Consider the following 19,977-nt stretch of genomic DNA (forward strand, 5'->3'; position numbering starts at 1 on the left):
AGAGAGAGAGAGAGAGAGAGGAAGGAAGGAAGGAACAGAAGAAAACAAGAATACCAATATGAAAGCCAAAAGGAAAACCACAAGTCTGCCGGAACAGATGGAAAAAAGTCACCACAAACAGAAAAAAGAGGAAAGGATGGAAATGGAAATGACAGGAAAAGACGGAAGACGGAAGAACTTAAACTCACAACTTGGATATCTATTAATAAATCAGAAGGACCGCAAACAAAATTACTTATTCCTTAAATTACTGGAATGACACCAACGGGTACATGGAATGTATTGAGGGGACATCCCTAAAATTCTAACCATCTATGTATCCTGGTACGGACTAAGACTTGCCCACAAATACAGCATAGTTTGCGGGTTAGACGAAGACGCATATGAGATTAAGATGACGAAGAACTGCACTATGACGGATCGCCAACAAGACCTAAAGTCCATGGACGAAACCCATGAGCTGCTGGGCACTGCATTTGGGGGAATAGAGAAATACAAGCATAAAGGACACACGGTACTAATATACCGTGTGTCGTGTCTGGTATTGGGTGAATATAAGATAGAGGATATATTGGTTTGGCTGGCCAGGATTGGTTGATAATGAAAGTTAGATTTTAGTGAAAATAATCTTTTGAGAGCTTATTTTATTTGTAACTTAAAACAAATAGAGACTTTGTTTTATGGATGGAATTTCAGTCCTTTAACAGCCTTGAATTTGGAACACTCATAACTGAAATTAGCACCTGTCTCTATGGTGCGGAATTAAAAGAACGTTTATAAAAACATGTAGGTCCAGAAAATGCCGCGGCTCGTATCCTTTTCTCTAAACAGAAACTGTCATCCAGGATGCATTCATACTGATAAATATAGGCTTGATCATGAGGACTCAGAAATTTAAAGCAATTGAATTTTTAATATCATGGTGTTTGCATAGGATTACTATGGGAACTGTATTAGTACCGTGAATGGTAAACCTCTGAGATGTCTGTATCTGACTAGTATTGTTATATTTTGTGAAGTAGTTAAAGGCTAATCAATAATTGTATTGGATAAACATTAAATTCTATAATTAAACTCAATATGTGGTATACTGAAGGTCAGTCACATTTCTTTTTTCCCTATACCGTTTCAAAGGTTGCTTTTTTTCCGGGTGGTGGTGGGGTGGAGTTAATGACATTTTACATTATTATTTTACATGTACTTGTCCCTTATCCAGATTCTATCATGATAACGTACAGGAAACACCATAAATACTATAAGGGGGTTGGGGAATTAGGTAAACAGAAAGAAAGTCAGTTTCAATTATTATAGTAATCGCGGGCAATATGACATAAAGTCAAACTTTTGAATTTTAAAAAATTATTTCAAGGACGTATAAAAAATGTGTTAAAAATCATTATATTCTATAATTCTTAATCATTACTATTAATAGTCACAATACATTGATGACATCACAGGAATAGGGAACTTGTTTAGGGACTAAAGTCTCAAGGGCGAATCGGAAAACAATCCTCTGACACTGAGAACACGGAGCTGATTTAAGGCTTCTGTTTGACAGGGAAATTGTAATACAAGCATATAACACTGAACTTTTTAAGGTGTCTTTTTGACAGGAAAGGTAGCTTTGATACGAGTATATAAGTCAAATTTGGTTTCAATCTCGAATCACTCTTTAAACAAACAAGTTAATAAAATGAAACCTTTCATGTGCTAAATGGCTTGTCGGGAATGAATGCCATCCAAAATTTCTTCGTGGTGTTTCTTGGAACATTCGACTGACAAGAAATACAGAAGTGGACCAGGAATTACCATACTTTTAAATTAAATCATTAACTAACTTCTGTGTTAGTAGTTACAATTATACCAATGTGATTATGTTGTTAGTACTCTGCACACTCATATATTGTATTTTTTTAAAAACGCATAAAGCTGTTGCTTTGTTTGTTATGTTGATATCACAGTGTCTGCTATATCAAAAAATTCAAAGTCTGACTCTCAATCATGTGACTTGTTTCCCTACACTTCTCTCATAATAGTGAAAATTAAAATTGGGACTTTTTGTCCAGACTTTCTGTCCTACACGTATCTCATAATAGTGAAAATTAAAATTGGGACTTTTTGTCCAGACTTTCTGTTCTACACGTATCTCATAATAGTGAAAATTAAAATTGGGACTTTTTGTCCAGACTTTCTGTTCTACACGTATCTCGTAATAGTGAAAATTAAAATTGGGACTTTTTTCTGTGACTTTCTGTCTTTGTCTTTCTGTCCTAGAACCTGGGGATAATGCCCTATCTTTCATTTTGCATGGAGGTATTGTATATAGAGGTGGTATTGGGGGTTGTCAGCGGTGGATTGTCAGGGACGGATTCTCAGTGGTGATTTTGTCCTACACCCAACTACATGCCACATATTTGTTTTGTTATTCTTGTTTGTTCAATGCGATTATAGTTTTGAAAGCACATACTGTTTGATATCAAAGAAGGAACGTGTTAACGAGGTTATAGATTTAAGGGGAACATCACGGCCAATCCAGCCTAAGCCTGGGTTTCAATGTATTGTGTGGAAATGCTTGGTTTTGACATCCGGGTATTAGCAATGCGAAGTTCATAAGGTAGCATAGTAGATCAATACTATTTTAAGATTACCATGTTTACAGCCTTGAATCCTATCAAAGAATAATGTATATCATAAACGAGTGGAGCAAAAAGTTTTGCTAAATATTATTAAGTTTCTGTAACTGAAAGGGTTTTAAAATAAATATGCATGGAATTAAAGTTCAAGAGAATAGCAGGAAAATGGTCTAGTCCTACATGAACAATTATTCGGGTTAAGAAACAGTAAATAATGGTACGTGACGTCAAGGCAAAATCGATTTTGGTACTAACTTTCCCCAGGTGAAATTCTTCTTTAGATATTATTCAATCTTCACATCGGCTTTCCGCGCAACAAATTGTCAAGACCTGATACATATCACCGTGTACAAACATTAAAGACATTTTATGTGCTCTGTCGGAATTTATCGAGATGTTGCGATTGCTATTTGATATAGTTCAAGGTGGAATAAAACCCTTACCCAGATGTGGAGGCTGTTCTGGACAAAGTGGAAGTGCAAATCGATTTTGTCTGGAACGGGTTTCCGCAATCAAGTGCTCCACATTTTTTGATGTGTTCGCACACAACTTAGAGGAAATGTTAGTTATATGATGGAATGTCTCCTTACTTTTGTTACTAAATACCTTTGTATTATCACAAGACCTATACATGTGCATCGTGCATTGACAACCTTGCAAATACATCTGCATTGCTATTAAAACAAAGACTATCAGTGTCAAAACTAACAGCATATATTGATATTTTAGGATACAAGTGCGACCGCTTCCCGTTTTTTCCATCATTTTAAGAAGATCAGGTGAGTTCTAAAAAATCAGGGGAATATCTCAGATCCAGGAACAATCCTGTCAATAAATTCATCGAGTGTGGTATTCCATGTCTATCACTTGTATATCTTAAAGTGGGACAGAACACATTCCAAAGAATATCGAATTGCTGCCTTGCTATTATCCCACACTATTCGTGTTGATCTGCAAATGTCCCGTACTCATTTGTAGGAACGTGTACACGTGCAAGACATCGCTCAGGTCACGTGGTACAGATTTAGAAGTGTTGATACAAAATCAACTGTTTCCGCTTGTAAAAAAAATTATGCACATAACAAGAGCCGCTGACTGTTTAACGATTGGAAACCAACACAACACAATCAGGTCACCACTTTTCATCAGAATCCAGCAACTTCAATGAAGAACCGCACGTGCAACTTCAAGGGCGATATTGGTTGTAAATACATTTGAAGGATCTCATCTGAAAATAAAATAAATGATGAACAGAAAATGTGCAGTTCACAAATGTCACCAAGAATGGACTTGATTCTCAAAGAAAATAAGCTCCACAGTTGAACATTAAAAACGAACAAGCAAACGCATCGGAAAGCTGTTCGGATACTGTTTATTTACATGGGATTTTCAGGTCTCAGACTCTCCTTTTCATCCCCACCTGTTTGTGAAAAGATTGTAACTGTCTGACGCTCCACTTGTTCGCCTGTCTGTCCATCTATTCATAAGTCCGTCTGTCCATAACTCTATCTCCTCTTAAACCCCATGGTAGAATTCACTAAACTTGCTACATAATCTGACTATGCGATAACCACCGATGAGATTGGTATGATTTTAGTGCACAGCACCTGGGGTCCACTAGAGAGGATCCATGGTCAAATTGACAAAGATTGCAATAAGAGAGACATATGTGAATACTTTAAAACCAAACTTTATACATTAAATGACAGCGGGACGTCGTATAATATGTAACGGATTTTTGGGCTACGACCACTGCGTCGTGGTTTACTGGGTAGTTGGTGTGGAGTAGAGGTTTGGGTTGGGATCGGTGGGTAGTGGGTGTGGAGTAGAGGTTTGCGTTGGGATTGGTGGGTAATGCATATATAGTAGAGGTTTGCGTTGGGATCGGTGGGTAGTGGGTGTGGAGTAGAGGTTTGGGTTGGGATTGGTGGGTAATGGATATGGAGTAGAGGTTTGCGTTGGGATCGATGGGTAGTGGATATGCAGGAGGGGTTTGGGTTGGGATCTGTGGGTAGTGGATATGGAGTAGGGGTTTTGGTTGTGATCGGTGGGTGGTGGATAAGGAGTAGGATTTTGGGTTGGGATCGGTGGGTAGTGGCAGATGTAATAAGTCTCTCGAAATGACTGGCGTTCTATCGGTAAATAAACATTTCCTGAAATCCCAGAAGAAGAAGAAGAAAAAAAACAACATTTTGTATATTTAATTGCCGATTTCTGAAACATTCCAGAGAAATTTCAACATAATCTATTTTGGAACAAAGCTATTGTTTGTGTTCGAGTTTACAAGATAACCGTCTGATTGGCACCATTTGAATTTCGTACTAATCAGGCGTGGTGTGACGAGAATCAGTTGATCGGAGGATACATAAATCAGTGGCAAAACAATATCAATATGTTTGTAGATTCCTTTCTGATAACAAGATTCAGAGGAACTACCCCTCTTGAGATCATTTCGGAAAAGATTTCATTTGATTTTCTCCCTAACATACTAAAACTTTCCTATTTGGAAAAAAGTTCTTAAAAGAGTGAATATATGCCTACATAAGTTTTGGAAGAATATATTTTCTGCAAAGATAAAATTGTAAAATAAGTTTACTGTTAAAAAAGAAAAATTCCTTCAAACAAAAATATAAATGAACGTTACTGTCTGTTTGGGAAATTTAAGTGTAATGTACAAAACTCTGGATTGAAAATGGAATTTCTATATAAACGTCTTCGCAAATGAAGATGTTTCATGGGTTAATGTTGACAATACTGATCATATTGATAATGTTGATAATATATGAGACAAATTTGGGCTCCATGTAAATTTCTTTCAATTTCTGTGCCTTTAAAATGCCACAACAATAAATAGAAGTGAATCTGATGTCAGTTTTGATTCTAATATACAATACCAATGTCTACACCTATCTTTTTTTACTTATAATAATATATTTCTAAAATCCTAATCACACACACACACATATTTCTAAAACGCTGCGAAACAATCTATTATACACTCATTTAAATTACTCTGAAGCCACTTCTCAGTTATGGAACACAGAACTGGATCATTTGAATGTGAATAAAAGTAACCAGATGTCCAAGATATATATTGTTTTCGCCTGTCTCCCAAAGTAACCAGATGTCCAAGATATATATTGTTTTCCCCTGTCTCCCAAAGTAACCAGATGTCCAAGATATATATTGTTTTACCCTGTCTCCCTAAGTAACCAGATGTCCAAGATATATATTGTTTTACCATGTCTCCCTAAGTAACCAGATGTCCAAGATATATATTGTTTTACCCTGTCTCCCTAAGTAACCAGATGTCCAAGATATATATTGTTTTACCCTGTCTCCCTAAGTAACCAGATGTCCAAGATATGCATTGTTTTCCCCTGTCTCCCAAAGTGACCAGATGTCCAAGATATATATTGTTTTACCCTGTCTCCCTAAGTAACCAGATGTCCAAGATATGCATTGTTTTCCCCTGTCTCCCAAAGTAACCAGATGTCCAAGATATACATTGTTTTCCCCTGTCTCCCAAAGTAATCAGATGTCCAAGATATACATTGTTTTCCCCTGTCTCCCAAAGTAACCAGATGTCCAAGATATACATTGTTTTCCCCTGTCTCCCAAAGTAATCAGATGTCCAAGATATACATTGTTTTCCCCTGTCTCCCAAAGTAACCAGATGTCCAAGATATACATTGTTTTCCCCTGTCTCCCAAAGTAACCAGATGTCCAAGACATATATTGTTTTCCCTTGTCTTCCAAAGTAACAAGATGTACAAGACATGTATTGTGTAACTCGTTGTCTTAGAGCAAATGGTTTCTAAGCAAGATTTTATACAGAATTGATCAGGAACACCTTTTTCTAATTAAATAATTTGTGCTCCCTTGCCAAATATTCGGTATTAGTTTAATCTCATCTCATGAGGTCCAAATACAGAATCAATCTTGACCATGTTTATTGACTGGATACAGAGCGAGTACAATTACTTGTACGAAATTGTCTGTATGAAATAGAGTATTTCTCCTCTGTATAACAGATGATCTGTATCAAAAAGAGACTTTTTCCTTGGTATAATAGCTTGCCTGTATGAATGAGAGAATTCCTCCTTGGTATAATAGCTTGTCTGTATGAGAGAGAGAATTCCTTCTTGGTATAATAGCTTGTCTGTATGAATGAGAGAATTCCTCCTTGGTATAATAAGTTGTCTGTATGAAAGAGAGAATTCCTCCTTGGTATAATAGCTTGTCTGTATGAAAGAGAGAATTCCTCCTTGGTATAATAGCTTGTCTGTATGAAAGAGAGAATTCCTCCTCGGTATAATATATTGTCTCTATGAAAGAATTCCTCCTTTGTATAATAGCTTGTCTGTATCAAAAATAGACTTTCTCCTTGGTATAATAGATAATAAGAAAAGCTGACATTCAAGTACTGTAATCCATTTTATATTTTGTTTCATTAACCTTTATAAAGGTTATGAAACATAACTTTTCAATATCTAAGGGAGTGAATGTGTCTGTCTGTGATCTCTCTCTCTCTCTCTCTCTCTCTGTGTTGGTTGGTCCTACAGTCTGTAAGTTTAACCTCGATGGACCTAGCGCTCTCTCTTTGTCTGTCTCTCTCTGTGATGGTAATTTTACAACAAGAGAGAGAGAGAGAGAGAGAGAGAGAGAGAGAGAGAGAGAGAGAGAGAGAAATCACAAGGTTACCGGCAACGGCAAGTCAAGCATAATGATTACTTGGATCAATGGTTGAACCATCTCATATTTTGTTCATCATTTCGCCTGAAATATTTTTTTGTCGCGTACACAGTATAAGAATGTATAGGATCAATAGTCGCCGAACATTGTGTAGCGGACACATTGTAAGACTGAACAGTTTCAATAGCTGTCAAACATTTTGTAGCGTACACGCTGTTATACTGCGAATAGCTTCAATGGCTGCCAAGCTTACAGTTTACAGTTTGTAACGTACACATTCAAAAAAAAGAATTTTAAGTGTTAATTCCTTCCGTGAATGTACAGTTTCTAGAAATCAACATCAACTCCGTCGAAAATGCAGACATGTATATTATTCTGTGGTATGTTTATATATATATATATATATATATATATATATATATATATATATATATATATATATATATATATATATATATATATATATATATATATATATATATATAATTTGCATTGCTTGCTATATTTTTAAAAGTCGTTACATGATATGGATAATTGTATTTTGGACTTTACATTATCACAATCAAGTTCACTGTGTTACTGACTAGAGACACTGATGAACTTTTATTTTGTAAATAATAATACATAGCTAATATTTTTTATAAGAGTGGATTAAATATCATGATCATTATCGTGGTCTGAGTCAATGACATAACGTATACAATGTTCTTTGTTATAAGTTTAGTAACAGAATCTTCCAGAATGAATCTTCTATTATGTAATAGGTAGGGTCTTTTTTGGTAGAAAATGCTAATTGTGAAATAGGTAAATTAGAGGACTTTATAATATTCTTTGTCTAGAAATGATTCATTCATACTACACGATCTTCAAGTACAATTAGTCTTATTCTTGTGCTGATAATTTCATTTGGATTTATTTAATTAAATTATTATTCACTTGAAATACAAAGTGCTCATCTAATAAAATTTTTGGACAGGAACATTATCTTGGAATTACAGTGAGTTGGCTTACATTTTTGTGATTCACCTAAAGGCTGTTAGTACATCATCACATTGCAGGTCATTGCTACACTAGTACATCTGAGACTACAGGCACATAAACACCTTCAGGGTTGGATCTTTAATTAGAGCTTTATTCATTAGGACTGGTGATAAAATTTGAGCACTATTTGGGATTTAATCCGCATTATTAAAAGTTCCTTTTTATAATAAAAAAACAACATTTCACTGTATTCTCAGGAAATAAAGTATTTGTTGAATTTTATAAAAACGAGCTGGTTTTCGTTCTTTTGTATCACTTAGTTTAAGACCACAGAGTCGTAATAGTATAAATAAGATATACATGTATAGTAGAATTTTACATTTGTGGTATGAGACCGCTCTGAAGGCCTAGCGGTTAAAGCGTCCGCCTCGGATGCGGGAGGTCGCGGGTACGAGCCCCGGCCGAGTCATATCAAAGACTTAGAAAAATGATCTGCCTCGCTAGGCGCTCATCATTAAGTGGTTAGTTTAAAGAATGGTGGGTCTGGTGTCAGGATAATGTGACTGGGTGGGACATCATGTTACATGTCAGGATAATGTGACTGGGTGGGACATCATGTTACATGTCAGGATAATGTGACTGGGTGAGGCATCATGCTACATGTCCCAGTTCTAGACGTCACTATAAAATGACACACTGCAGACATCGTAGCGATATGACTGAATTTTTTTAAAAGCTACGTTAAAAATCCATGCACCCCACTTATGGGATGCTGTATATGAAAGATGTACAACCGAGCACATGCTCTCTCTCTCTCTCTCTCTCTCTCTCTCTCTGTCTGTGCATATGAGGTCAATAAATACGAGTTGAACTGAAAGACATCGAGGATTGTTTACGCCAAAAATGCATGACAGACTCATTAACCACATATAACTTGTGAACGATGTTTTTTCGTTGGTTTCGCGAGACTCATATATCGACATGTGCTCCCTGCTTGATGAATCTGGATTTCTCCAGTTGCAAAGACAGCAAGAGGTTTCTGGTCGTTGTTGTCGGAATAAATATATTGAGAACGATGTGTTCTTTCGTCTTGTTTACAAACAGCATGTGACTTTCAATTAACAATTTTGTAAAACAACATTTGAAATGGGTCTATTGTTGATATCACGCGACTATTAGAGATTTGTGTGAACCTCTGATGTTATGTACATGAAGGTCTCGAGATTTTTGTGTGGACCTTGGAAGTATGTATGTATGTAGGATGCAAGATTGTGTGGTATGGCTCGGTGTAAAATCGTTTAAGTTTGCTAGGAAAGCTTCTAAGTGGTGAATTCCAACTTTCGATAGTCAATGGGCTCTGATTTCATACCCTTCAAACAAAAATAAAACTTTTTTCTTTCCTTTCTTGCTTATAACTGGATACGATTGAAGTTTTGCCTAAGATTGGACCAAAAGGAAATGAGTCGCCTGTAAAGCACGTAGTCCAGAAAACTTGGCATAGACAAGTTATCAAGAAAGGTAGGCCATTACAACTACAAATTAATTTTATGGGTCTTAACAATATGTGATAAATGTAAACGCACGCACAAAAGTTCATGGTCATACATGCAACAGTATCCCCCTTGTTTCCTAAAGTTCTCTTTACAGTTAGATGGTTACAAATATGTTTTAAAAACGTTTCTCCTATGAGACCCCATCAAAGGTTCCGCTCCACTGACCCGTTTCCTACTTGTTTACGCTGCATCCCATACCCAGTGATATTCCTGAGACAGAAAGACAGAGACAGACAAATAACTAGCGTAAATATCGACATATTAATATACCAGACGAGGGGCCCCGAGTGGCAGAGTGGTCTAAAGCGCTCTCCGTTACGGATCACTGCCATCTCACCTCTGTCTGCGTGTGTTCGAGTCTCGGATTCGGCCAATGTGGGTATGTGAGAATGCTTGCCAGTAGCTTCTCGTGGGTAGGTGGTTCTTTCTGGGGTTTTCCCGGGTTCTTCCTCCACCTTTAATACTGGCCGTTATGTATAGCCTATTGTGTCTGAAAAATGGCGTTAAACCCGAAAGAACAACAAGAACAACAGCCAGATGAACCCCATGATCCAAAATTCTGGATTAAAACTGCTTTACTCTATGGAGAATACCTTAATGTAAATTCCAATAATTTCTTTCCATCGGCGATGTCAATTTTCTTTTGCTTTTACTAGCAAAGAAAGTAAAGATAAAGCATATCAAACTCTGCCTGATAAGACCACACACTGAGGCGTCATGTGGCCATATTAATCACAAACATGCTCGAATTTAGACGAAGAAACTCCCACGTATGTCTAAACTTGCCTTCTACAAACGCGACTGTTGGCTTTGTAACAACAAGCACAATCTTAATGCGCAATTGATCGACATTTTTAATCGGACAGGAAAGAAAGGTTCAAAGTCAAATGTTTGCAAATGACATAAAACGGTGCTAACATTCCTCAAGATAATGCACAAATCTATTTTCAGCCGACCATATAAAGTATTAATATATTCACATAGACACTACAAACTCTGCTTGGCTTACAATAGATGTCCTTAAATAAGATCAGCCTGTCTGAAACAAATTATTGTCAATTTCCTTTTCGAAAATACATCTTGTTTTAAAGCTGTTGTTTTCTATGTTTCCGCCGGTCCGTCCTCACCCGCCCTGCCAACATCCCCGCGCTGCATGCACTTGAAGAGGGGTGGGGACACTGTATCATCCATAATAATATTCTTGTCATGTACATCGCTCTTTTAATTCGTACTTTCGAAGTAGTTTGTTATCATCATCTTTATTTATTGGCTGATAATGACTGGAGGATTTTAGGAGCATATCGTAGTTTGCGTGTGTGTGTGTGTGTGTGTGTGTGTGTGATTTAGATTTTTAACATAGCTTTAACAGTTTTTCAGTCATATCGCTACTGTGTCTGCAGTGTGGCAGTTTATAGTGATGACTATCAATGAGGCATCATGCCGCAGACACGTAACATGATGTCCCACCCAGTCATACTATCCTGACACCAGGCCGACCAGTCCTAACACTAACCTCTTAATACTGAACACCAAGCGAGGCAGCTGTTAGTACCATTTTTGTAAGTCTTTGATATGACTCGGTCGGGGACCGAACCCACGACTTTCCGCATCCGAGGCGGATGCTCTAACCACTAGGCTACAGGAGCGGTCCGCATATCGTAGTTGCAAATGGAAATAAAAAACGAACTGTTTTAATGATAGAATTTCGGTCCCTTTACATACTTGAGTTTGAAAAACTCATCACTGAAATCAGCACCGGACTCTTTGGCATGGCCGACAAAGGGGGTGGGTGCGGCAACCGGGCATATATCCCCGAAGCCCGGGACGAACAACACTTTTTAATTTTATTTTTAAAAAAAAATGCGTTTGAACAAGAACTGGGTGAGACCCTGTTGTTTCTTACCACATGGCCCTTGATCGCTTTCTACGACCCTGCTCTTTGGTGCGGTATTTAAAGCAAATGTTCCAAACGCACGTAGATTCAGAAAATTTCGAGGGTGATGTGGTTTCCTCTAGACAGAAGCTGACATCGAGGATGTGTCTATACTGATAAATATAAGTTTGATCATGAACACTCATACATTTTAAGTCATTGAATTTTCATTATCATGGTGTTTGTATAGGTTAACTACAGCAACTGAATTAACACCGCAGCGCAACTTAATCTATTCACCCTAAGTACATCGACAGATATTACGTACTTCTTAAAGCGTGACAGGTGTCAAGTTAACTTGTTTACACTAGCAATATGTACAATGGAGAGTTGTTGTTGTTGTATGGTTTAACGCCATTTTTCAGCACAAGATAGGCTATACATGGTAGCCAGTATTAATGGTGGAGGAAGAAACCTGGAAACACCCCAGAAAGAACAACCGACCCACGAGAAGCTACCAGCAAGCTTTCTCACATATTCGTATTGGCCGAACCCGAGACTCGAACCCACGCAGACAGAGGTGAGATGGCAGTGATCCGTAACGGTGAGCGCTTTAGACCATTCGGCCACTCGGGGCACCCACAATGGAGAGAGCGATCGTATACCTGTATGCTACTTTCACATACTCTGGCTAACATTTCTTTAGATATTGTTACTATGGAAACTATACGATCTAAGCACGTAGATAACCAAAAACGGCTGCTCGATTGTGCTCAAACAATCAGACTGAATTAATCTAAAATACACGGTATTTAGCAGTTATTAAAATTGGGAAAAAATTGTTTGCCAGAGTATCCAATATCACTTCTTAAAGTGCAGTGAATAAATTAAAGAATAAATAAAAAGACCCCAAAAAGTTACAGTTTTAAAAAAAATACAATTTTCGTATGCAGTATAGGAAGCGTAATTGTCCAAGTTGAATCAGAATTTTTTTCTTTCATAAATAGGTGCACATCTTTAATATGGCAAAGGTGTAAACTCTATAACATAAATTACACCCATCAATCGCACACAAAAATAATGGGAATTTAAAAGTTCTTTTAACAATGCCTAATCAATACAAGGTCTTTTTAATAGCCATAATGACTAATGAGGAAAACCTGGAAATTCTTTTTCTTTAAAAATCAAACCACATGGAAAATATGAAACTGTAGAGCGCCATCTTAAAATAAAAATGAAAATGTTTGCAATTATTTTTCTTATTTTCATATCATTATGTATGATGTTCTGAAAAAAGTGGTACATTGACATTGTTGCTATGCATGAAATAAGCTAATTATCCATATTTGGATCTTGCTTACAGATGATGCCTTGTGGCAGAATTGTTGGTAATGACCTTAATGATGGCGAAATTAGAAGTCTTTGTACACATGAGGGAAATCAACTTAAATTTAAAACTGTTGCATATTGTTAAAAACAAATATAGCAGTAATGTTTTTTTTCCCATTCAGTTGTAATGAAGTTAAGGACAATTAAGTTTAAAACTGGTTGCTATGTTGAGAAAATGCAATATGCAATTTTTAAAATAACTCACTTTTGAACGGGTGTTGGGGTCTTATGTGGACTTTTGGACAGACAACACTCTTCAAAATTTAGCCCACTAAGTTTGACCTCTGAAAATGTATCTTTTCCCTTTTTTTTTTTCACTCACGACCTCACAGCAGGCAGTCAGGCACCTCGCTACCCGCGGCGTGCTTTGGAGATATTATAATCTCTAACACTAAATCATTGCGCAAAGGCACACTGTGAAAGGCTTAAGTAAATATTGAATGCAATCTAGGCACACTGTGAAAGGCTTAAGGAAATATCTAATACAGTCTTCCTGTATCAAGTTCATCATATATGATTTTTAAGAGCAAGTACTCAAAGTGGAGTTTCCGAGGCCCTGAACAAAACAACCAAGCGTTGACCTATATAAATACTACATTCCAGGATGAAGGAAATAGAACGATGCCATTGATGGATATTGTCAAGCTTGAAATGAACACAAATGCATGATCAAAATATTGGCAATATCACACGGAAGCGGTTTCTGCTAAAATGTAAATAAATTAAAAGTGAACATCATTGGAAATCACTCACCGTAAGAAATACGCAAAATTCAATTGAGATCACTCACTAGAAGGAATATGCAGAATTTGACTGAGATTACTCACTGCAAGGAATACACAAAATTCACATGGGATCACTCACTGCAAGGAATACACAGAAAATGATTCAGGGAGCGTCCAAGTGATCCGCAAAGTTTTCATTACTAAGTATGTCTCTAGGTTAAAATCAATTACATATAGGGGGCCCGGAGTGGCCGAGTGGTCTAAAGCGCTCTCCGTTACGGATCACTGCCATTTCACCTCTGTCTGCGTGGGTTCGAGTCTCGGATTCGGCCAATGTGGGTACGTGAGAAAGCTTGTCAGTAGCTTCTCATGGGTCGGTGGTTCTTTCCGGGGTTTTCCCGGGGTTCTCCCTCCACCATTAATACTGGCCGCCATGTATAGTCTATCATGTGCTGTAAAATGGCATTAAACCCTACAACAACAACAACAACAACACGTTGAGTCAGGGAGATGGAGGTGGCAACATAGTATCCCACTAGACCAAAGGATTTGTATTTTTGCAACGTGATGAAAGATGATTATCACTTTCTTTTAGAATGGCAATATTATAAACTATAAAACATATGAACTATTTGTAGAGAGGTCCGAGTAGGTTGGAATTTGTTAGAGTACTCAATTCCACTAAAACTACTGGAGTAAAAAATCTGGGAAATTATATTCACAGAGCACTAATTGAACATTTTAATATGAAGAATACTACAGAAATTTACATTCTCCTTTTCAACGTAATACGACGAATACTACAGAAATTTACATTCTCCTTTTCAACGTAATATGATGAATACTACAGAAATTTACATTCTGCTTTTCAACGTAATAATACGACGAATACTACAAAAATTACATTCTGCTTTTCAACGTAATAATATGATGAATGCTACAGAAATTTACATTTTCCTTTTCAACGTAATAATACGACGAATACTACAAAATTTACATTATCCTTTCCAAAGTAATAATACGACGAATACTACAAAAATTACATTCTCCTTTTCAACGTAATAATATGATGAATACTACAGAAATTTACATTCTCCTTTTCAACGTAATACGAGGAATACTACAGAAATTTACATTCTCCTTTTCAACGTAATACGATGAATACTACAAAAATTTACATTCTCCTTTTCAACGTAATAATATGATGAATACTACAGAAATTTACATTCTCCTTTTCAACGTAATACGATGAATACTACAAAAATTACATTCTGCTTTTCAACGTAATAATATGATGAATACTATAAAAATTTCCATTCTCCCTTTCAACGTAATACGATGACTACTACAAAAATTACATTCTGCTTTTCAACGTAATAATATGATGAATACTAAACAAATTTACATTCTCCTTTTCAATGTAATAATACGATGAATACTAAACAAATTTACATTCTTCTTTTCAATGTAATAATACGATAAATACTACAGAAATTTACATTCTCCTTTTCAAAGTAATAATATGATGAATGCTACAGAAATTTCCATTCTCCCTTTCAACGTAATACGATGAATACTACATAAATTTACATTCTCCCTTTCAACGTAATAATACGACGAATACTACAAAAAAAAATTACATTCTCCTTTTCATCGTAATAATACGATGAATACTACAGAAATTTACATTCTCCTCCGAATTCTGTTTGCTTTTTAATCGTTACTGTATGCATTAAAACGACAGAACGCAGATTAAAGATTCTTCTATAATAAACGCTGTATAGGAACTGATATGGATCATAATAGTAGGGGTTTATCTCGCCAGCTTTTGCGTCGTCATTTATAGGTGGGTTTATATGTTATATTAAACAAAATTCACTCCTCTCATTGTCAAATGTATGACATATAACAGTTTTATCTTTCACATCTTTTTGTGTTATTTTTTTCTTTTGGAGGGGGTAGTCATTTATAAGTGTTTGCCTTTGTTAAAACTACATGTAGGTCCCTGGACCACTCCGGTGGCCTAGTGGTTAGAGCGTCCGCCTCGGATGCGGGAGGTCGCGGGTTCGAACAACTGCCGAGTTTTACCAAAGACTTTTATTTATATAAAAAAGGTACTAACAGCTGCCTCGCTAGGCGCTCAGCATTAAGAGGTTACTGTTCTATACTACTGATTTTTCATTCATATCGCTACATGTCTGCCGCATGAAGCCCCAGCGCTAGATATCACTGTAAACTGCCACTGCAGATATCGTAGCGTTATGACTGATTTTTTTTTTTTAAAGCTACGAGACAAATTCATATCACAAATGTAGGTCCCTATACTGGTGTTGCGTGGTATTTGTTTAGACCTATACTTGCCTGAAATAGTTTGCTTTTTGACAATAGCTATCTCCAGGGAGAAAATCAGTCTCTTGGATAGATATAAGTACGTCCATCTATTTATCTTTAAAGTCAACCTAACTCTTTCCTTCTCCCTTACAGTAATTTCTACCTATCGGTAGAATTACAGTGTATTTGTCAATTTATACATAAATACGTACGCATGTCTGTACATACACACATACATACTGTGAAGTGGCAAATTTTATGTCGATCTAACAAGAATACATTAGCTGAGACCAGACAACCATTAATTAGATTTATGGAGACAAGCGCGTATCATATCGCCATACTACCGTGTACGGTAATGTCCTTTAGAGGGAGAATTCTGTTCCTAATTAAACATTTGTTTATACAGCAGCCAGGCGGACAATTTAGGACAAGGAAAACTTCATTTTCATGGTAAAGTTGTCACAATTGAGAGAACGCAGAAACTCTGTTACTCAAACTACCAGGGTCAAGTTGACCCTGACTTTGGCGCCTCTGGAAAAAAGGCGGCAGAGATATTTGATTCTGATTGATACGTTAAATGAGAGGGCGTGTTCCAGCACAAAATTTCATAGGTTTTAATATCGCCCGCATCGAATTTTAATCAGTCTAAGCTTCTCCTACAAGAGGAGACCCAAAGGTTACGACTCCGGGAATTTGCAAGAAATTTCCGTAAAACTGTTGTCCAAAAAGGGGACTATTGTCGAAAGGAACCGACGAACTAATTTACCGATTAGAGGGAGAAACGTTGACAGCAAAGGGAGAAAATAGCTCCAGAGACGTATGGAACGAATGAGGTGATGTTATTCTGAGACCTATACGGAGAAGCATAGAGAAGAGTGCAGTGAGACATATAATCCTGTGACGCAACCCTGCGACGTATTAATCTCTGAAGACTTATTTTGAGAGTGTCCTGAGACGGGTGGTAGAAAGTATCATCCCGAGATCCAAGGGTCTGAACAGCGACAGAGGAAGCAAAACAGACTGAGGACGAGCAGGTTATGAAACCGTACAAGACGTTGACTTCGATTGTTGACTCTATCCTATAATGAACTAAATCTATCAGTAACAGATCGACTATCTTATTTTAATCTATTTGCGTTTTCTTTGTATTTCGGTGAAAGTTAAATTTCTAAAGGCAGAGTACATTCCTGATGTAATGAATTTTCACAGTGTTTGTATGTAATTGATTAAATTGTTTGTTTACATGTACGGGGGCTCGTGTTGGTTTGTTCTATATACCTGCTCAGACCTCTATCTATTCCACCTATAAGTTTCACCACTTATATTTATATTTACTCGAACCGGGCAATAACATCGAGGGCGGTCAACCACTAGATAACGAAAACCAGATACGGAGGGACATTCACTCCCCCCGTGTAACACATACATGCATACATACATACATACATACATACATATACACACATACCTATCTATCTACCTACCTATATACATACATACCTACCTAAACACCTACCCACCTACCATCCATCCATCCATCCATCCATACATACATACACACACACACACACACACACACACACATACATACATGCATGCATATATACATACATACATACATACATACATACATACATACATACATACATACATACATACATACCTATCTATCTACCTACCTACCTACTACCTACCTACCTACCTACCAACCTACCTACCCACCCACCTACCTACCTACCTACCTACCTACTTACCTTACCTACCTACCTACCTACCTACACCAAAGGGGGAGCTTATTTTTCTTACCTCTAAATTAACCTGAATGCTTTCATATCCGTGTAACGAATTCGATTTGACTTCTTGGCTTAAATATAATGCCCTATACCTTTCTCTTGTCCATCTTATGCACAACCGCGAATGGACAACGACGATGATTAACAAGCAGAATTTAAATAAATTGCCAAATGTTCCATGACATAATGATATAATATAGTTCCTTACCTTTCAAGAAGAGTATGACATTACTACATGCGTAATGATATAATGTTATAATTTCCTTACATTTGTAGAAGGCACCCCCCCCCTCTTAGTACAATGATATAATCATTAATTTTAGAATTTTCCGAGAAGGGTATGCCATACACCCCACATGTACAATGGTATAATTTCCTGACATTTCGAGAAGGGCATGTCAACCCACCCACCGCCACAGGTTACAATGATATAATGGTATAATCTCCATACATTTTGAGGAGGGTATGGTCACCACCTATCCCCACCACGCGCATTTACCTCCAAAACATTATATTACTGCAACTTTGTCACGTAAAATGTAATGAAAACAGACTCACCGTTGCTGCATGATTGTGATGAATGGAAGGTAAGACAAGCATTACTAAATAGTGTGTTCTCTAGGAGTGTTCCCTCACATACACTTACAACGTTCATTCATTTGGCGACGTTATCTTTAAGGGCACTGATAATGCCCACACCAGTACAAGTGGGTACGGAATATGGCTGATTTTGAAGCAATGGCTATACAGTTTGCTATTGGTGATATCACCAAAACAAGGTATCCTGGCAGAGTAGTCTAAAGTGCTTTGCCTTTTCCGATCACTGCCACTCACTTCTGTATGCGTGGGTTCTAGTCTTGGAGACACGGTACTAATGGTATCGAAAAATGGGAACCAGCCTAGAAATGGGTGAACCTAAAATAAAGTATATATGGGTTAGGCCGACCAGGATTCGTTAATAATGTAAGTTATGTTGTAGGAAAAAGAATCTTTTGAGAGCTTATCCTAGTTGTAAGTGGGGAAAAAAAAGAGACATTGTTTTATAGATGGAATTTCAGTCCTTTAACAGTCTTGAGTTTGGAACACTCATTACTAAAATTAGTACCCGACTCTTTGGTGCGGAATTGAAAGCACAAGTTTCAAACACATGCAGGTCCAGAAAATGCCGCTGACATCCAGGTTTCATCTATACTGATAAATATAGGTTTGATCACGAGCACTCAAAAATTTTAAGTTAGTGAATTTTTAACATCATGGGGTTTGCATAGGTTTACTATGGGAACTGAATTAGTACCGTGAGTCCTCTTGGGATCAACCAATGTGGGTATGTGATAAATATTGCCAGAAACTTCCCGTTGGTCGGTGGTTATTAGCGGGGTTTTCTAGTTTTCTTCCTCTGCGAGTTATACTGGCCATCATATCATGGCATTAAACCACAAAGATCAACAACACTAAGCATTGCCATTTAAAAAAATGACAATAAATACATACCATTCCTTTTTCTTTTCAAACTTTGAAGTATTGTTTGTATGTACTGAAACAAAGAACGTTATTGACGCTTATCAGTAATACATTGTGTTGCAAGTAGATGTGGAAATTGTCTAAACAATGAAAAACTGAACAAAAACTTTTTTTTGCATATACTGTTTGGAAACAAAAGACATTTTAGTCAGTCGTGAAAACCTGGGAAGTATAATAAAATGTATGGATGCCTGTACTGACCATAATAAACATCTTATAAGAAGTACGATGACACAATGCAATACGTCTGTTGATTATAGTTATAACTAAAAAAAAATGTCAGTGGCAAACACTATAATGATCAACAAACTGAACAGTTCGTAATATTTAAATAATCTCTGTTCACGCACCTGTCTGTACAGGCTGTACGCGTATCAAGCTGCATACCTTTCTGCATGCCAGACAGCATTCTATTGACACTTTGTATCGCAAACAGTAAAATACCAATAACATACTATCGTGATTCTTACAGTCGTCATA

General features: G+C 36.9%; 1 protein-coding gene across 1 annotated transcript in view; it reads right to left on the reverse strand.

Moving 5' to 3' along the window:
* Positions 1-18,554, reverse strand: part of LOC149792930 (beta-1,4-galactosyltransferase 4-like) — a 37,311-nt gene extending 18,757 nt beyond the window's left edge. Inside the window, exon 1 of the mRNA XM_089966776.1 lies at positions 18,535-18,554. The gene's annotated coding sequence lies outside the window, so the exon portion shown is untranslated. The remainder of the gene's footprint in view (positions 1-18,534) is intronic.
* Between the last annotated feature and the right edge of the window lie 1,423 nt (positions 18,555-19,977).

Source organism: Sinohyriopsis cumingii, chromosome 8 (assembly GCF_028554795.1).
Source record: "Sinohyriopsis cumingii isolate HCF-2022 chromosome 8, ASM2855479v2, whole genome shotgun sequence".
NCBI classification, from domain to species: domain Eukaryota; kingdom Metazoa; phylum Mollusca; class Bivalvia; order Unionida; family Unionidae; genus Sinohyriopsis; species Sinohyriopsis cumingii.